Source organism: Panthera pardus, unplaced genomic scaffold, assembly GCF_024362965.1.
Source record: "Panthera pardus isolate Hobbes unplaced genomic scaffold, ASM2436296v1 HiC_scaffold_27, whole genome shotgun sequence".
NCBI classification, from domain to species: domain Eukaryota; kingdom Metazoa; phylum Chordata; class Mammalia; order Carnivora; family Felidae; genus Panthera; species Panthera pardus.
In genome coordinates, this window is record NW_026526843.1 from 18756053 (window position 1) to 18773536 (window position 17484).

Sequence of the window (17484 nt, forward strand, 5' to 3'; positions counted from 1 at the left end):
CTCATTCAGTTTCTTAAATTCCACACATGAATGAAATCATATAGTATTTGTCTTCCTCTGATTTATTTTACTTAGCATTATACTCTCTAGTTCCATCCATGTTGTTGCAAATGTCAAGATTTCATTCTTTTTGATGGCTGAGTAATATTCATATATATATGAATCATATATAATATATATTATATACATATGTGTATATATATATATATATATATATCACTTCTTGATTTGTCTATTGGTGAACATTTCCATAATTTGGGTATTGTAAGTAAATATAGGGGTGCGTATATCTTTTTGAATTTGTGTTTTCATGTTCTTTGGCTAAATACCCAGTATAGAATTCCTGGGTCGTAGGATAGTTCTATCTTAAAATTTTTGAGGAACATCCCTACCGTTCTCCAGAGTGGCTGCACCAGTTTGCGTTCCCAGCAACAGTGCCCAAGGGTTCCTTTTTCTCCACGTGCTCGCCAACACTTGTTGTTTCTTGTGTTGCTGAGTTTAGCCATTCTGACAGGCGTGAGGTGATTATCTCATTGCGGTTTTGATTTCTGTTTCCCTGATGATGAGTGATGAGTTGGGCATCTTTTCACGTCTCAGTCCCTTCTCTCTTCTGGGCCAGCTTATTCACACTCACATGCCGATCACACCCACCTTTACCTTCCCAGCCCTGGGGAAGGTACGTGTACCTTCAAATGCCTGTTCTGCATTGTCTAATGCTTTTTCAGAGGCATTGCAATGTCCAGATAAGAACTGTTCATCCTTGTCCCGAAAAGCACCCTGCCACTCCCTGCCGTGGTCCCCATCTCAGTAAATGGCACCACTGATATCCCAGTTGCTGAGGCCCCAAACCTACGAGGCAGCCTTGACCCCTCCCTGGTCTCACTCACTCCATGACCAAGTCCTGCAAACTCTGCCTTCTAAATCGTCTTGGATGGGTGCACCCAAGTCTGCCCTGAATAACTGCACAGCTGCCTCCAGCCCGTTCTCCACCCAGCAGCCAGGGGGAGCCTCTTAGTAAGTAAATCAGATCATGTTCCCTTGCTTGAAACCCATCAATCTCATGTTAAAGGCACTCCATCTCGCTCAGAGCAAATCCAGATTCCTGTCCGTGGCCTGCAGAGTGCTCCATGATCTGGCCTGACTCACTGCTCTCACAAGTTCTCACTGCTTCGTGCCTCCAGGTTTTCCTGTGTATTTCCATCATCTGTACTGACAGTTAGTATGTTCTAGTAAGGCCTTAGTGACCTTTCTACTCCCACAGCCTCTGTGCTAGACTCTACCTTCGCACTGGGCGTGCTGCTTTCAGATTCCTTTATAAACTGAGGTAAAATTCACATAACATAAAACGCACCCTTTCAAAGTAAACAATTTTGTGGCATTTAGTACATTCACAGTGTTGCCTAACCATTACTATTTTCTTCCAGAATATTTCCATCATCCCAAAAGGAAACTCCATACCCTTGAGCCGTCACTCCCTATTTCCCCTCCCGCAGCCCCTGGAGACCACTAATCTCCTTTCTGTCTCCACGGATTTGCCTCTGCGAGACATTTCCTACAAAAAAAAAAAAAAAATCACATGATATGTGGCCTTTTGTGTCTGGCTTCTTCTATTTAAGCATCATGTTTTCAAGGCTCATCCATGGTTGTAGTAGGTAATAGAACCCCATTCCTTTTTTGGCTGAGTAATATTCCATTGTATGGAGAAACCACATTTTGTGTTTCCATTCACCAAAAGTGGGACATTTGGGTTGTTTCCAGTTTGGGGCTATTGTGACTAATGCTTCTATGAACCTGCATGTAAATGTTTTTGTGTGGACATGTGTTTTCATTTCTCTTGACTTTGTACCTGAATTGTTGGGTATCAGGGGAGCTTTTAAAATTACCCCCTGTCAGGCTCCACTCCCCAAGATGTTGATGTAGTTGACCTGAGGCAGGTTAGGCACTAGTGTTTTTCTAAAGGCTCCCCTGATGAGTCGAATACACAGCTAACTAAGGCCGTGAACCACTGACTGAGACCACTGCTGTCTTCGTCTGCTCTGCCGGCTAAGAATGGCTGAGGAAAATCAAAAAGAAGAATATTTTATGACACGTGAAACGATGTGACCTTCACATTTCCATGTCCATAAATACAGTTCTGTCGGCACGCAGCCACGCCCATGCGTTTATCTGTTGTCTAGAACTGCTTTTGTACTAACGGGGCCCAGTGGAGTGAGTAGTTGTGACAGAGACTGCGTGACCCACAAAACTAAAAATATTTACCATCTGGCCCTTTCTTCACTCGACTGCTGGAAACCCACTCTCTCCTGGAGCGGCCTCTCTGGAGCTGGGGGAAGCCCCGTTGGGGTGGGTCTGTGGTGCAGACTATCTCTGAAGCCCCTTGCAGTTCTGAGTTTTCAGATGCACTGTCCGTCCTCTGCATCACCTTGTCGAGTCCTCCTGGCGACCCAAAGAGAAGGCTGCCGTTGCCGTTACTATCGCCACTTTACAGACGACACAACAAATTTTCAGGTAGGAAAAGTGACATTAGCCAGGCTACCCAGCCAGTCAGTGCCCTGCCCAGCATCCACACTCCAGTGCAGCTAGTCCCATTCCCTCCAGTGACACGGATGTGCCAGGTGCCTGCTGTTGAAGCGGACGCAGTCTCAGAGAACGTGGCCGGCCGGGGGGGCACACCGGCAGGTGGTGACCGGCTCTGCGTTATGTTGTGGATGTGAGCAGCTGTGAGCGGAGCTCAAGAGGAGAACAAGAATTTCTGGAGAGGCCTTAGGTAGTGTGCCCAACACTGTGATATGCACTTGAGTACGATCCTATTTAATAATTTCAGGACTCTGCGAGGGAGGATGTTAGTTTCCTGTGGCTGCTGTAACAAATTAACACAAACTTTGATGGCTCGAAAACAACACAAATTTATTCCGTCACAGTTCTGGAGGCAAGAAGTTCAAAATCAAGGGGTCACCAGGACTGTGCTACCTCTGAAGCCTCTAGGGGAGGCTCCTTCCTCCCACCTTCCAGCTTCTGGTTCCTTGTTCCTTCGATTGTAGGTACATCACCCCAATCTCTGGCTCTGTCTTTGAATGGCCTTCTCACAAGGACACCAGTCAATGGATGTAGGACCCGTGCTAAATCCAGTGTGGTATCATCTAGAGATCCTTAACTTAATTACATTTGCAAAGACCATATTTCCAAGTGAGATCTCATTCTGAGGTCCCTGGTGGACATGAATTTGGGGGAACACAATTCAGCCCTCTACAGGGCTCAGTCTACAGATAAGAAATCTGAAGCCCACTCTCGTGCCATGAGACCAGTTACCCTCATACCTAGTTCCTTAAAGACTTAGGAGCCAATGCTGAGTTCCGGATCATTTTAACACCTCCCTTCTCACAGAGAGAGAGAGACAAAAAAAGACATACAAAAAGCCCACGTGACCCTTACCTTACACCATATACGAATATTACCTCAAAATGGATCAACGACCTGAATGTAAGAGCTAAAATTATAAAACCCTTAGAAGAAAACATTGGGAAAAATCTTCATGATGTTGGATCTAGCCATACTGGTGGCTCAGACACCGAACACAGAGGCAACAAAAGAAAAAACGGATACATTGAACTTCATCAAAATTAAAAACTTTTGTAGCTCGAAGGGCACCATCAACAGTGAAAAGGCAACGACCTACCAAATGGGAGAAAATATCTGCAAATCATATATCTGACAAGGGATTAACATAAACTGCTATAACTCAACACCACCACCACCAGCAGCAGCAACAAACAACCCAATTAAACAAGTAGGCTCCAAAGAAGATGTGCAAAGCCAAGAAGTGACTAGTCACTCCCAAACCCACAGTCAGATACTCCTTCACACCTGTTCCTCCAGAAATTCAATCTAGAATTGCCATATGATGCAGCAATTCCACCCTTGCGCACATGCCCTGAAGAATTGGAAGCACAGATGTGAACAGATGTTTGTGTGACCATGATCATAATGACCAAAAAGTGGAGACAACCCAAGTGCCCACTGCTTGATGAATGGGTAAACACAATGTGGCATATACAGACCATGGAATACTATTCAGTTATAAAAAGGAACCAAATTTTGATAGATACGACCACGTGGATGGACCATGGAAACATTACGCTTAGTGAGATAAACTAGGCACAGCGGGACAAACGCTGTACGATTCCGTTTATAGGAAGTGCATAAGCTGGAATAGGTACATTCATAGAGACAGAAAGTGGAATAGAGGTTACGATGAGTTGGGGGTGGGGAAAAGGGGAAGTTATTATTTAATGGATAGAGTTTATGTTGGGGATGATGACAAAGTTTTGCGTATAGATGGTGGTGATGGTTACAGAACATTGTGAATGTAATTAATGTCAGTGAACTGTGCACTTACAGATGGCTAAAATAATAAACATTATGTGTATTTGACCACGATTTTAAAAAACTGTTTAAAAAAAACAAACCCTGTGAGCTTGAAGGAAAGCACTTTAGAATGGAAAATGTGGGACAGTCGGCTAGGCATAGCTCCTGCCGCCTCACCTTGCCTCCCATGAATGCCTCTGGAATGCACTGGAGTGACAATGGGGCCAACCTCCCCGGGCAGGCATACTCACTGAGGCCTCTCTGCGCAGTGCTCCCTGAAGCCAGTTCTCTCCCCAGGGTTTGGCCCTTCCTTTTCTGCTTAGGCAGAGTCCTAAGAGAAAGAGGTTTTCGTGCACTGGTATCTCCTTTTCTTACTCTTGCCCTCCACACCCAGCCCATTTGTGATCACATGTCCCAGCTTCCTGTCACTTCTTTTTGGCCCCCATCCCAGTCTAACAGAGCCCTGGGAGTGACATTTGCCATCTTACTCCCCCAGTGCCCTCTGCTGACTTAGTGGTGGCTTGTCTTTGAGAGCGTCTGCCACCCTACTCGTGTCCTCCCTTGGATATGATGTTCTCTTGGCTTCCAGTTGCCTACGCGATCAGGCCGCATGCCTTTGCCTGGAGTTCAATGCCCAGCCTGCCCTGCCTTCGTACCTCTGGTCCAACAGGTGACCTCACTGTCCCCTGAAAGGGCTTTGTACCTCCCTGTCCCCTTGGCTTTTCACCTGAGGTTTTTGTTACCCACTGTGCTTCCTTTAGCCTCTCTATCCCAGTACCCAAATGCTAGTGTCCCCTGGGCCCAAGGTCATCATGCACCTCTTTCTGGAGGTCTTTGAAAGTCAAATCTTATATATTTAGCAGGAAATCATCTGTCACCACCTTGGGTGGGCATTTCCATCTCTTGTTATTTTTCAAAATGTACCCCGATATTAATTTTATCTAGAGGGAAACTTCTGGAAGCCAGGGACTCATCTTTCTTTGCATTTCTCTCCTCTGCATGTAATTGGTACAAAATGAACATTGACCAAGTTGGCTTGGTGAAAACGAAGGGCACATCTAATTATTCGGTACTCTTGGCACTCAGGTCCCTCCTGCCTCAGCTGCCTTCACTCTTTCCATCAGGCTCCAGCAGAGAGGGTGGCCCTGGGCTCAGGGCATGGAGAGGTCAGTAGCTCTCCTTCTGTCATCTGTCGGAAGTTTCCCTTAGAAACTCTGACCTTTGAATTTTTCCAAGATGATCTTTCTGTGGCAAAAGCTTGTGAAAGAACCGAGTGAAAGCACCCCACTCAGAGATCTGCTCCCTGTGTCTTCTGGGACTTCTTCCCACTCACTGCTGCCACCGTCTCTGCCCTGGTTCCAGCTGTCACCATATCGCATCAGGATTATTACAGCAGCTGCTCCCTGGTCCCGCTGCCTCCAGTGCTGCCTCCAGGAATCCATGCTCCGCACAACACTCAGGGTGACTGTCCGGAAACAGATTGTTTTTCTTTCACTCTCCAGCTCACAAATGGCAACTGGTCTCTGAGATAAAACGCAGCTCCTGAGAGTGGTGTTCTAGGTGAGCTGACCCTCTGACCCTGGGTCACAGCCCCTCTCATACCTCCTATGATTCTAATACTGCACTTAGGGCACAATTCATTTCCAAAATGAAACAGGCATGTCGATGCCTCTGGGGTTCAGTCCAGGCAGTTCCCCCCTCCTGAAACATCTGACCACTTGTAATACATCTTGAAAGAGTCACCTCGTCTCTGAGCCCTGTCTCCTCAGCCCCCCCCATCTTGGGACTTTGCCCCAGCATGAAGTCAATAAATACTCTCTAAAGAAAGAAATAGGGCATGATGAGATCCCACTTCACGCCCACTAGGGAGGTTATAATCAAACAGGCAGATAATATTAGGTGTTGGCGAGGATACGGAGAAATTTGAGCCTTTGTACGCTCATCACACGGCTAGGAGCACCGTCTTTGTTTGGGCTGCTATAATAGAACGCCACAGGCTGGGGGGCTTATAAAGACAGACATGGATTTCTCACAGTTCTGGAGGCTGGAAGTCTGAGATCAAGGCCCCAGCAGATTCAGGTTCTGGCGAGAGCCCTCTTTCTGGTTCATGGACAGCTGTCTTCTCCCCGTGTCCTCACACAGCAGAGGAGATAAGGTCTCTTTCATAAGGCCACTAATCCCACTCGTGGGATCTCCGCCTCTTGACCTAATCCCCTTCCAAAGGCCCAACTCCCAATACCATCGCTTTGGGGTTAGGATTTCAACATACGAATCTGGGGAGGGTGTGGACACAAAACATTCAGTCTATAGCAAATGTAAAACGTTTCTGCCACTAAGGAAAACTCTCTGAGGGTTCCCCCATCCAGTTAAACACAGACCCAGCAATTTCAATCCTAGGTGTACACCCGAGAGAAATGAAAACATACGTCCATGCAAAACCTGTACATGTGTGTTCATGGCACCATTATTTATACAACTCAGATGTCCACGAACTGATGAATGGGCAAATAAAATGTAGTGTATCCACACAATGGAATTTCATGAGCCAATAAAAAGGAATGAAGTATGGATCCATGCCACAACATAGGTGAGCCTTGAAAATATGATGCTGAGTGAAAGAAGCCAGACACAAAAGGCCACATGTTGTATGATTCCATATACATGATGTGTTCAGAATAGGCAAACCCAGAGAGACAGAAAAGGGGATAGGTGGCTGCCTAGGGCTGGGGTGGGGAGGGAAGGTTGGGAGGTGGTGGTAAAGAGGGGCAGAGCTTCTTTTCCGGGTCATAAAAACGTTGTGGGATTAGATAATGATGGTGGTTGCACAGCCTTGTGCATAGACTACAAACTACTGACTCGTACACTTTGAAAGTGAGTTATGCAGTATGTGAATTATATCTCAAAAAAAGCTGTTAAAAAAATGGAAAGGAACCAATTGGCAAGTGTGTATGAAGCAGTTGCTCCATGCCCAATACAGAGTAAGCATTTTTAAGAATGTTTATTTATTTCTTTTGAGAGGGGGGAGGGGCACAGAGAGAGGGAGAACGAGAATCCCAAGCAGGTCTGCACTGTCAATGCAGAGCCTGATGCGGGGCTCGATCTCATGAACCATGAGACCGTGACCTGGGCTGAAATTAAGAGTCAGACGCTTAACTGACTGAGCCACCCAGGTGCCCCAACACTCTGAAGGCATTAGCTCCATGATTCTCATCACAACCCTATGAGATGGAGGGGTAGACTGAATGTTTGTTCCATGTGAAATTCACATATCAAAGTCCTAACCCCCAATGTGCTGATATTAGGAGGTGGGGCTTTCTTGAGGTGATTAGGTTTAGATGAGATCGTGAAGGTAGAGCCCCCATGATGGCATTAATGCCCTGATAAGAAGAGACACCAGAGTTCTCTTTCTTTCTCTCTTCTCCATGTGAGAACACAGCAATAAGCCAGCTGTCTGCAAGCCAGCAAGATAGCTCTCACCGGAAACTGAACTCAGCTGGCACCTTGATCTTGGACCTTCCAGCCTCCAGAACTGTGAGAAATAAATGTCTTGTTGTTTAAGCCACCCAGCCTGTGGTATTTTGCTTTAGCAGCCCACGCTAAGACAGATAGGCACCATGGTTATATCCATCTTAAGGCTAAAGAATCCGAGGCAGAGTAAAGTAGCTTGCCCAATGTCATGCAGCCCATAAGTGGCAGCCCCAGGATGTGGCTTTCAAACCCCTGCACCTGACTGTCTGTCATGTAGACAACTGTGTGCCTGTGTGCTACAGGTTTTGTGGTCAGGAAAGGGATAATTGGTTCCTCATTGGCACTCCAGAAGAGGGATTTGAGGGTCCTAAATCCCTAGAAGTTGCTTGTCCTGGGGAGTCCTGGCAGAATAAGGCTCCCAGATCCCAGGTCAGTCAGTGGTAAGGGGGTCTCTTTCCTTCCTTCAGAGGAGCTGGCTGCCATCCACCCAATCTCAGCCTTAAAATTTGGGCCAGTGGGCCAAGCCCACCCAGCAGGGGATCCACTCTGGAGGGCCAGGAGACAGCCAGGGAGAGCATCCCTGGCCTTCAGCTTTCCTAATGCCAGGACCAGACCTCTGCCTCTGTATATGCTGGACCTTGAATCATGGAGCAGAGGCATACGGAAGCCAATACTGGGTCCTGGCATTGCTTATTGCTAGGAGGAGACTAAAGGCATGGGCTCATTCGGGGTATAGAGGATAGCATTCAGCTGTAGAGGTAAGCTCAGAGAGTGTTGCCTCTGGAGCCAGCCAGCTCTGGCTTCCAAATGTGGCTCTGCCATTTACTAGCATTTACTGTGTGACCTTGGTCAAGACACCTTGCCTCTCTGGACCTCAGTGTCAGAATACATAAAATAGAGGGTAAAAACGTTAACACACAGAGCAAGTGCACACAACAGTTCCTGGCACACAGTAAGCTCTCAACAGTAGTAGCTTTTTACTTTGCTTGTTTTAGCTATTATTTTGGCTAAGCAGGCGGGAAAGAAATGAGGCACAATAAGAGAAACATCTGGGTTATAGATACTTCCCAAATCAGAACAGAAATATTTTGACATCATTTTCCCTATACCCTCTCCAAGGGCTTTGTTCAGATCTAGAAGGAGGGAGGTGAGCGTCCTACGGTCTTCTAGTCAGCCCACAATGCCTGGCCGCATGCCTTGTTCTGGCTACCAGGAACCTCTCTGAGACATGGTAACAAGCTGAGGAACCAGTGATCAGGATGTCAGCAGGAACTCAGAACTTTCATAAAAGGAACAATCCTGGACAGTGTTTAGACAAGAGAAAAAGATGGCTTTAAGGGGTTAAAAAAAAAAGGTGATGGAAAGGTTCTGATCTGTTTCGTGTTGCCTCAACTTGTGGAAATAAGGATAAAGGGGACAAGCTATGGGGTGACGGATTCGGGAACTTTCTAAGGGGAAGAACAACCTCAAGATGGAAGAGCTGGCTGGTCTCTTGGGGATGCTTAGGCGTGGTTCTGTAGTGCCCCTTTGATGTCCCTTCCAACCTGGAGACCATATGACTCACTCACCTCCCCCACCAGGTTTGGGCCAGGGCAATAGTGAAAGGCTGGTTTCCAGAACAGCTAGAGCAAAGCAAAGAGAGGGTTTGGCAGGTTCTTTGTTTAGTCTGAGCCCAAATTTGAGACACACCTTTGAGACTCTGCCACGTCCTGCTCGTGGCCAAGCTGAACATAATGCAGATTTTTCTGCCCACCTTCCACCCTTGCTCTGTGACCCCAGGGGAGAGAGTGGGGCTGTGAGCTTCTGTTAGGAGCTCTTAGTTATTGTCTTGTCTTTAGAAACAGGATGAACGAGTGAGTGGGGGAGGCACACAAATAATTGCGAGGATTCTATCTGCTTCAAGGGCAGGGTCTAGCTGATGAACTGGTGCCCAGCCCATCATTTCCAGAGAACACAATTCTGAAGTTCATTTCTCAGTGTGCCCCTTTATCTCTTGAAAATGAAATCCTGGCATTTAAATGTGATCGATACCCTTACAGAGTTCTTCACTCAGATGGTCATTGAAAGGTATGTGGGGGGCTTTCCAAGCAGAAGGCTCCTACCTTCAGTGTTATCTGGTCTGGCAGCCCCTTGTTTACAGATGGAGAGACTGAGGCCCAGAGACAGGAAGTGACTTGTCTAAAGTCACAAAGCAAGGCATCAGCAATGTAAACCAGGCCGCCTGCCTTCACGTGGACTTGCAGATGGTGTGGCTGCCTGGGCTGTGGCTGCTCTCGGTGGCCTCCTGGGGATCAATCATGCCATCTTGTTCCCTCAGCTCAAAGGAGGTCTTTCATTTGTATGAGGTTCTTCCGACAAGTTCAAATCAAGCAGAATGGTTTCTAACCGGCAGCGGGGTTTTCAGTTATACATAAACCCCAGGAGGGACCAAGTACTTACCCAACAGGATAAGTTGACACTCCAGCAGGACCCATTTGAAGGGGTGACAGCATTTGAAGGGGTGACAGTAGCTGATTTCAATGTTAGTCAGTTAATGCTTGTAATTTACAAGTGATGCTGCTTCTCTTAGCACCATTTCCTGTGGGCTATTTGGAAGCACAAACAATACAGTCCTTATCGGAGGATTTGTGCTTTTTTTGAGTTTGACTTGACCAGCTAGGCAGAGAGACAGCTTGGAAAGTGTGCTGAGTCTCATTCTGCTATGCCCTGCGATGAGCCTATCCTGTCCAAAGTTCTATCTGCAGGCCATAAATCCAATGCTATTCGTGGGCATAGAACAGAACGAACCAACTCAAACCATTTAACTTGCTTGACGTTCTCTAAACTCCACTCCCCACTTTAAATGCACGAGCTCAAGGCCCGTTTCGAAGGGTAAATATTGTAAAAATGAGGAAATTGTCACAGGTTGTACTTGGAAAGAGTTCAACTGATGATGAAGTCCCCTGACCTGTGGGTGGTATGTCTTCAAAGAGATTCACTTGAATGGATTTAGGAAGAGGAACGGTCAACAACAAAATTGTTCTTTGTGCGTTAAATGTGGACATGTTCACACCATATAGGGACTCTGTGGGGCAATGCTTTCACGATTGCTTTTATTTATTTTTTATCTTTTAATATAATTTATTGTCAAGTTGGCTAACATAGTGTATACACAGTGTGCTCTTGGTTTGGGGGGTAGATTCCCATGATTCATGACTTACGTACAACACCCAGTGCTCATTCCTGGAGCTCTCATATCACCCAGCAGTTCGATTCCTAGGGATCTGCCCATAGAAATGAAAACATGTGTTTGCACAAAGACTTACTCATGAATAATCATAGCAGCATTATTCATTATAGCTAATGTGGAGGAACCTTGAAAACAATAGGCTAAGTAAAAGAAGCCAGGCACAAAAGGCTAAGTATTGAAGGAGCCAAGCAAGGCAGACAGCCTCTAGAAGCTGGAAAAGACAAGGAAACAGGGGCACCTGGGTGGCTCGGTCGGTTAAGCATCCAACTTCGGCTCAGGTCATGATCTCACGGTCCGTGAGTTCGAGCCCCGCGTCGGGCTCTGTGCTGACCGCTCAGAGCCTGGAGCCTGTTTCAGATTCTGTGTCTCCCTCTCTCTCTGCCCCCGCCCCCCCGCCCCCCCGGTTCATGCTCTGTCTCTCTCTGTCTCAAAAATAAACGTTTAAAAAAATTAAAAAAAAAAAAGACAAGGAAACAGATTCTCTCCTAGACCTTCCAGAAGGGACCCTGCCAATACCACCTTGATTTTAGGTCATCTGTGACCCATTCTGGACTTCTGGCCCCCAGAACTATAAAAGAATAAAGGTGTGTTGTTTCAAGCCACCAGATTGGTGGGAATTTGTTATAGCAACCATAGGAAACTAATACTGAGCCAGAATGCGAACACAAGTATCTCTGGCTCAGGAACTCATGGTCATTCTTCACTCTACACAGGTTCTCAAGGGCTGCTTCCTTTAGGACAATTTCCCTCACTGGTCCTTCCAAAAGAAAGCCTTTTCTCTCCATCCTTGCACACAGAGGCAATGTGACCACTGAATCAAGATGCTCTGCTGCTGGCTTTGAAAATGGAGGCAGGGCCCATGAGCCAAGGAACGCAAGGAATGTAGCTTGAGATATCAGAAAAAGTAAGCAAACAGAGTCTCGCCTAAAGCCCCACAATGGGGGTGGCCCACCCAAAACTGTGGCTTCAGCCCAGTGAAACTGATTTTGGACTTCAGACTTACAGAAATGTAAGAGAATACATGTGTGTTGTTTGAAGCCACCAAGCTGGTGGCAATTTGTTACAGTAGCCCAAAGAAATGAATACAACTCCCCTGATGAGGTATGCTTTGAGAAGGTACTGTAGTCACAGAAGTTTGGGCTCAGGAGCAGGGCATTCAGTGATCATTTGCTCCTTGCAAACAACAGTCTACATGGGACTGACTTTCTTTCTGTGCAATGCCCTGGCTGTTCTGGAACTTACTGGAACATTTCATGGAATAACGAGAGGCGTGGTGGAGGGCCACCCTCTTCAGCCTTGGCAGATCAGTTTCCCAGGGTGCAGAATCTTGCCTGTTCTGCCCAACTCTGTCCATGTGTCTGAGAGTGCCATCTGCCCTACCTGCCAGGGCAGAATGTGGTCAAAAGGAGTATTCTTTCACTATTTTAACATATCTACTCTGCAGTGTCTACTCCAAGAAATGATTAGAGCTCCTGATCCAGTGGATTTTCTCCAGGCATCTCTTGGTTTGTCTAGCAATTGTCAAGCCTTTATGAATTTCCACTTTGCGCCCTCAACTGCACGTGTCTTAAAAATTGAGCTGTGTTTGCTTATTCATTCATCAAGGGCCATGCTCCCTCTGAAGGCTCCAGGAAAGAATCTCTCCTAGTTCCCAGGGGCTGCTAGCAATCCCTGGTGTTCCTTGGCTTGTAGATGCATCACTCCAAGACAGAATCACCTCTGTCTTCACATGGGATTCTTCTTGTGTGTCTCTGTGTCCCTGTATCATTATGTAGCCTTCTTAGAAGGATACCAGTCATTGGATTTAAGGCCTACCTTAATCCAGTATGAACTCATCTTAACTTGATTACATCTGCAAAGACCCTATTTCCAAACTCACGTTCATAGGTACCAGCGATTAGGCCGTCAACATATGTTTCAGGGAGACACGATTTAACCCAGAATACCTTCCAAACAGCCTTGGCAATATCTTGCTCCTTTGAGGCGAAGAGGACTGTTCCTCCCATTTAGTGTCAACTGTGTTTCTCTTCCTTCAGCTAGCTAGAACATTAGGATAAGAAGCAGCCACCTCCAGGTCCTGGATATTCAACACTGGCCGGCAGGTTCAATGGACTTTCCGCTCTGGCTGACAGTAGACGAAGGGCTGGATACGGGTCCAGATGTCAATCTCCTGGCTGGCTTCACTGAAGCAGGCTCGGCTGCAAAGGGCTGTCAGTCATGGTGCGTGTTCTTCTGCCCCAAACTTGGATCAAGTGAAAGCTATATACTTATGTCTATAGACACATTATTCACAATAGCCAAAAAGTAGAAACAATCCAAATGCCCATTAGTAGATGAATGGAGAACTGACACCTGCTCCAACATGAATAAACCTTGGAAAGTTCATGTTAAGTGACAGAAGTAGACACAAAAGACCACATACATATTACGCGATTATATTCATATGAAAGTCCAAAACACAGAAATCTATCCAGGTAGAGTAGATTAGTGGTTGTGGGGGGCTGGTGGGGATGAGGGATGGTAGCTAAAGGGTCAAGGTGATGAAAATGTTCCAAAATTAACTGTGCTGGTGGCTGCACGACTATGAGTATACTAGAATCCATTGAAGTGCACACTTTAAATGGGTGGCTTATGTGGTATGTGAATTATATCATAATAAAGCTGTTTAAAAACATGCCATAGGGGTGCCTGGGTGGCTCAGTTGTTAAGCATCTGACTTTGGTTCAGGTCATGATCTCATGGTTCATGAGTTCGAGTCTGCTTCAGGTGAGCCTTGCTTTCTCTCTCTCTCTCTCTCTCTCTCTCTTCCTTCTCCTTCTCTCTCTCTCTCTCTCCCTCTGCCCCTCCTGGGATTCTCTCTCTCTCTCACTTGAGCCCCCTCTTTCTCCCAAAAATAAAATAAAATAAAATAAAATAAAAATAAAAACATGTTACAAACTCATGTTATCTGTACATGGCATATAATATAAGCACAGAGTATATAGTCCCTATTCAGCTATGCTTATATGGAGGTCTCAAACTCAACTATTATGTCATTACATAGTTTTGTTTAATTAATTTGGCTTTTGGGAATGCAAACTGGTGCAGCTGCTCTGGAAAACAGTGTGAAGTTTCCTCAAAAAATTAAAAATAGATCTACCCTATGACCCAGCAATAGCACTGCTAGGAATTTACCCAAGGGATACAGGAGTGCTTATGCAGGGGCCCTTGTACCCCAATGTTTATAGCAGCACTCTCAACAATAGCCAAATTATGGAAAGAGCCTAAATGTCCATCAACTGATGAATGGATAAAGAAATTGTGGTTTATATATACAACGGAATACTACATGGCAATGAGAAAGAATGAAATCTGGCCTTTTGTAGCAACATGGATGGAACTGGAGAGTGTTATGCTAAGTGAAATAAGTCAGGCAGAGAAAGACAGATAGCATATGTTTTCACTCTTATGTGGATCCTGAGAAACTTAACAGAAGACCATGGGGGAGGGGAAAGTGAAAAAAAAAGTTACAGAGAGGGAGGGAGCCAAACCATAAGAGACTCTTAAAAACTGAGAATAAACTGAGGGTTGATGGGGGGTGGGAGGGAGGGGAGGGTGGTTGATGGGCATTGAGGAGGGCACCTGTTGGGATGAGCACTGGGTGTTGTATGGAAACCAATTTGACAATAAATTTCATATTAAAAAATAAATAAAGCACTTTATATCTGTTAATAAAAAAATAAAAGTGACAAAAATTAAAAAAAAATTAATTTGGCTTTATCCCACCCTTATTTTATTTTTTTAAATTCTTTTAATGTTTATTTTTGAGAGAGAGAGAGAGACAGAGCACAAGTAGAGGAAGGGCAGAGAGAGGGAGACACAGAATCCAATGCAGGCTCCAGGCTCTGGGCTGTCAGTGCAGAGCCCGACCTGGGGCTCGAACTCATGAACCATGAGATCATGACCTGAACCGAAGTTGGATGCTTAACTGACTGAGCCACCCGGGTGCCCCAATCCCACCCATATTTTAAGCTTATCACTTGGATTCAGTTCCCATGCATTACAAGGAAATTGAAGTTTAATAAATAATCTGCACTTAGTTCTTTAAGATAACTGGTATATACCTCCACTCTGTTCTGTTCTATGGTATTAAGGATGACCTTAATACTGCATTCCTTCTGAAGGCTCTAGGAGAGAATCAGTTCCCTTGTCTTTTCCAGCATCTAGAGGCCATTTTTGCTCCTTGGCTTATGGCCCCTTCCTCCATCTTCAAAGCCAGAAGTGTAACATCTTACAATCTGTCTTTCTCTGTGACTCTCATCCCCCGCCTTCTTCTTGTAAGAACACTTGTGATTACACTGGGCCTACCTGCATAATCCAAATAATCTCCACATTCCAAGATCCTTCACTTAATCACATCTGCAAAGTCACTTTTTCCATGTAAAGTAAGATAGTCACCAGTTCTGGGGCCTAGGAATGGACACCGTGGAGAGCTGGCCACTATTTAGCCAACCGTAGTGAAGCTCCGTTCTAGATAGAGTATTTGATGCAGAGTCTCTTGGGGGAGTACTGTGAGAAAGAGGAGGAGCAGTCTTTGCAGCCTAGTCATTCTGGAGGGTTCTGTAGGTGATTTTCCCATTGGGAAATACCATGAGGTCTTGCTACTCTGTGCACAGGCTCTACACCAACAGTGACGGGAGGGATTGGTGCTCTCAGTCCCAGGGACACTGGTTTGCATATGCTAGGTGTTTGGTAACCATTGGCCCAAGGCAGACTGGGTCCTTGCCCCAGGAGAGGATGAAAGTCAATCTAAAGGGGTCCCTCCTGATGGGCTGTTTCAAGTTCATCACTAAAGAATCTTCTTAATTAATAGAAGCCCTTCTTTGGAGCTAATGTCAACCTTTTCTACCATGACAGAAGCTTGTTTGGTTCTTGGATTAAGTGTACAATACCTTCTGAATGGAACATCGGTAGACTAGAAAGGCACCATTAATTTACTTACACCTTTTGAGCAAGTGAAATTATTTCAACTCCTTTGTACTTTCTCTCTCTCTTATAATTCTTAGGAATTACCCACACTGCAACAAACTTTACTCCAGTTTTCCTAAAGACCCAGAAATTCTCCTGTGTCCAACCTATCACTGCTAACAGATACCCATTGGGTGATCTGCTGTGAGCTCACCTTCTTTCCATCTCTCTCCACTGGCTTTCTGTCTCTGACTTATTTGTTTCATTATAGGCAGGCATCATGACAGAATAGAAAGAATATGGGATTTGGAGTAAAAAAAACATGAATTGCAATTCAGCTGTGAACCTGTTGGCTGTGTGACCTTCATCCAATCACCTCTCCTCCAGAGCCCAAGTCTTTTCATTTGAAAGGGGAATGGAGCTAGAGGAGGCGGCGGGGGGTGGGGGGCGGGCAGTGAAAAATCCCTGTACTCAGCCCCTTCTCCAAAGGGGTGAGGATGGGGTGAGAGATCCTCTGGTGCTGCTGATGGAGTCTTGCTTTATACCCCAAGCCTCTTGATCAAGTTATAGCAGAGTGAGCACTGGCTAAGCTTTACCTTCAGAAGGCTAAAAATGAAACAACAGCTTTAGCGAATGAGACCTTGAGCTAGACAGAACATAAAGCAAACCAGTCATCCTTGCCATTAACTCAAAATGCATCAAAGACTTAAGTATAAGAGCTACTACTGTAAAAGCATAAAATTCTTAGAAGGAAACATAGAGCTAAATTGTCATGACCTTGGCAACGGTTTCCTGAATACGACACCAAAAGCACAAGCCACGCAAGAAAAAATAGACAAATTGGACTTCATCAAAATTAAAAACGTTTCCGTTTCAAAGGATACATCGTGGCAAGGATACATCCTGATGAGGATACTTCCTTGCTGTTCCATTGTTTCAATAGTCTCGAATAAAAAAAAATGCAGAGGCATGGTACTGGCATAAGAATGGACATATAGATCAATGGAATAGAACTGAGAGTCCAGAAATAAACTCTCACATTTATGGCCAATTGATTTTCTATAGTTGTGTCACAACAATTCAATGGGGAAGGAATAGTCTTTTCAACAAATGGTGGTGGGAAAACTGGATACTCACATGCAAAAGAGTAAGTTTGGACCCCCCTATATCTTATCATATGTGAAAAGCAACTTGAAATGAACCTGAGCCATAAATATGAGAACTAAAAGTATAAAAATCTTAGGGGGCACCTGGATGGCCCCTAAGTCGAGCGTCCGATTGGATTTCCACTCAGATCATTGTCGCAGGGTCATGGATCGAGCCCCATTTTAGGCTCCACACTAAGCATGGAGCCTGCTTGAGATTCTCTGTCTGTCTGTCTGTCTGTCTCCCCCTCTGCCCTTCTCCTCCATTCATGCTCTCTCTCTCTCTCTCTCTCTCTCTCTCTCTCTCTCTCAAATAAATAAATAAATAAA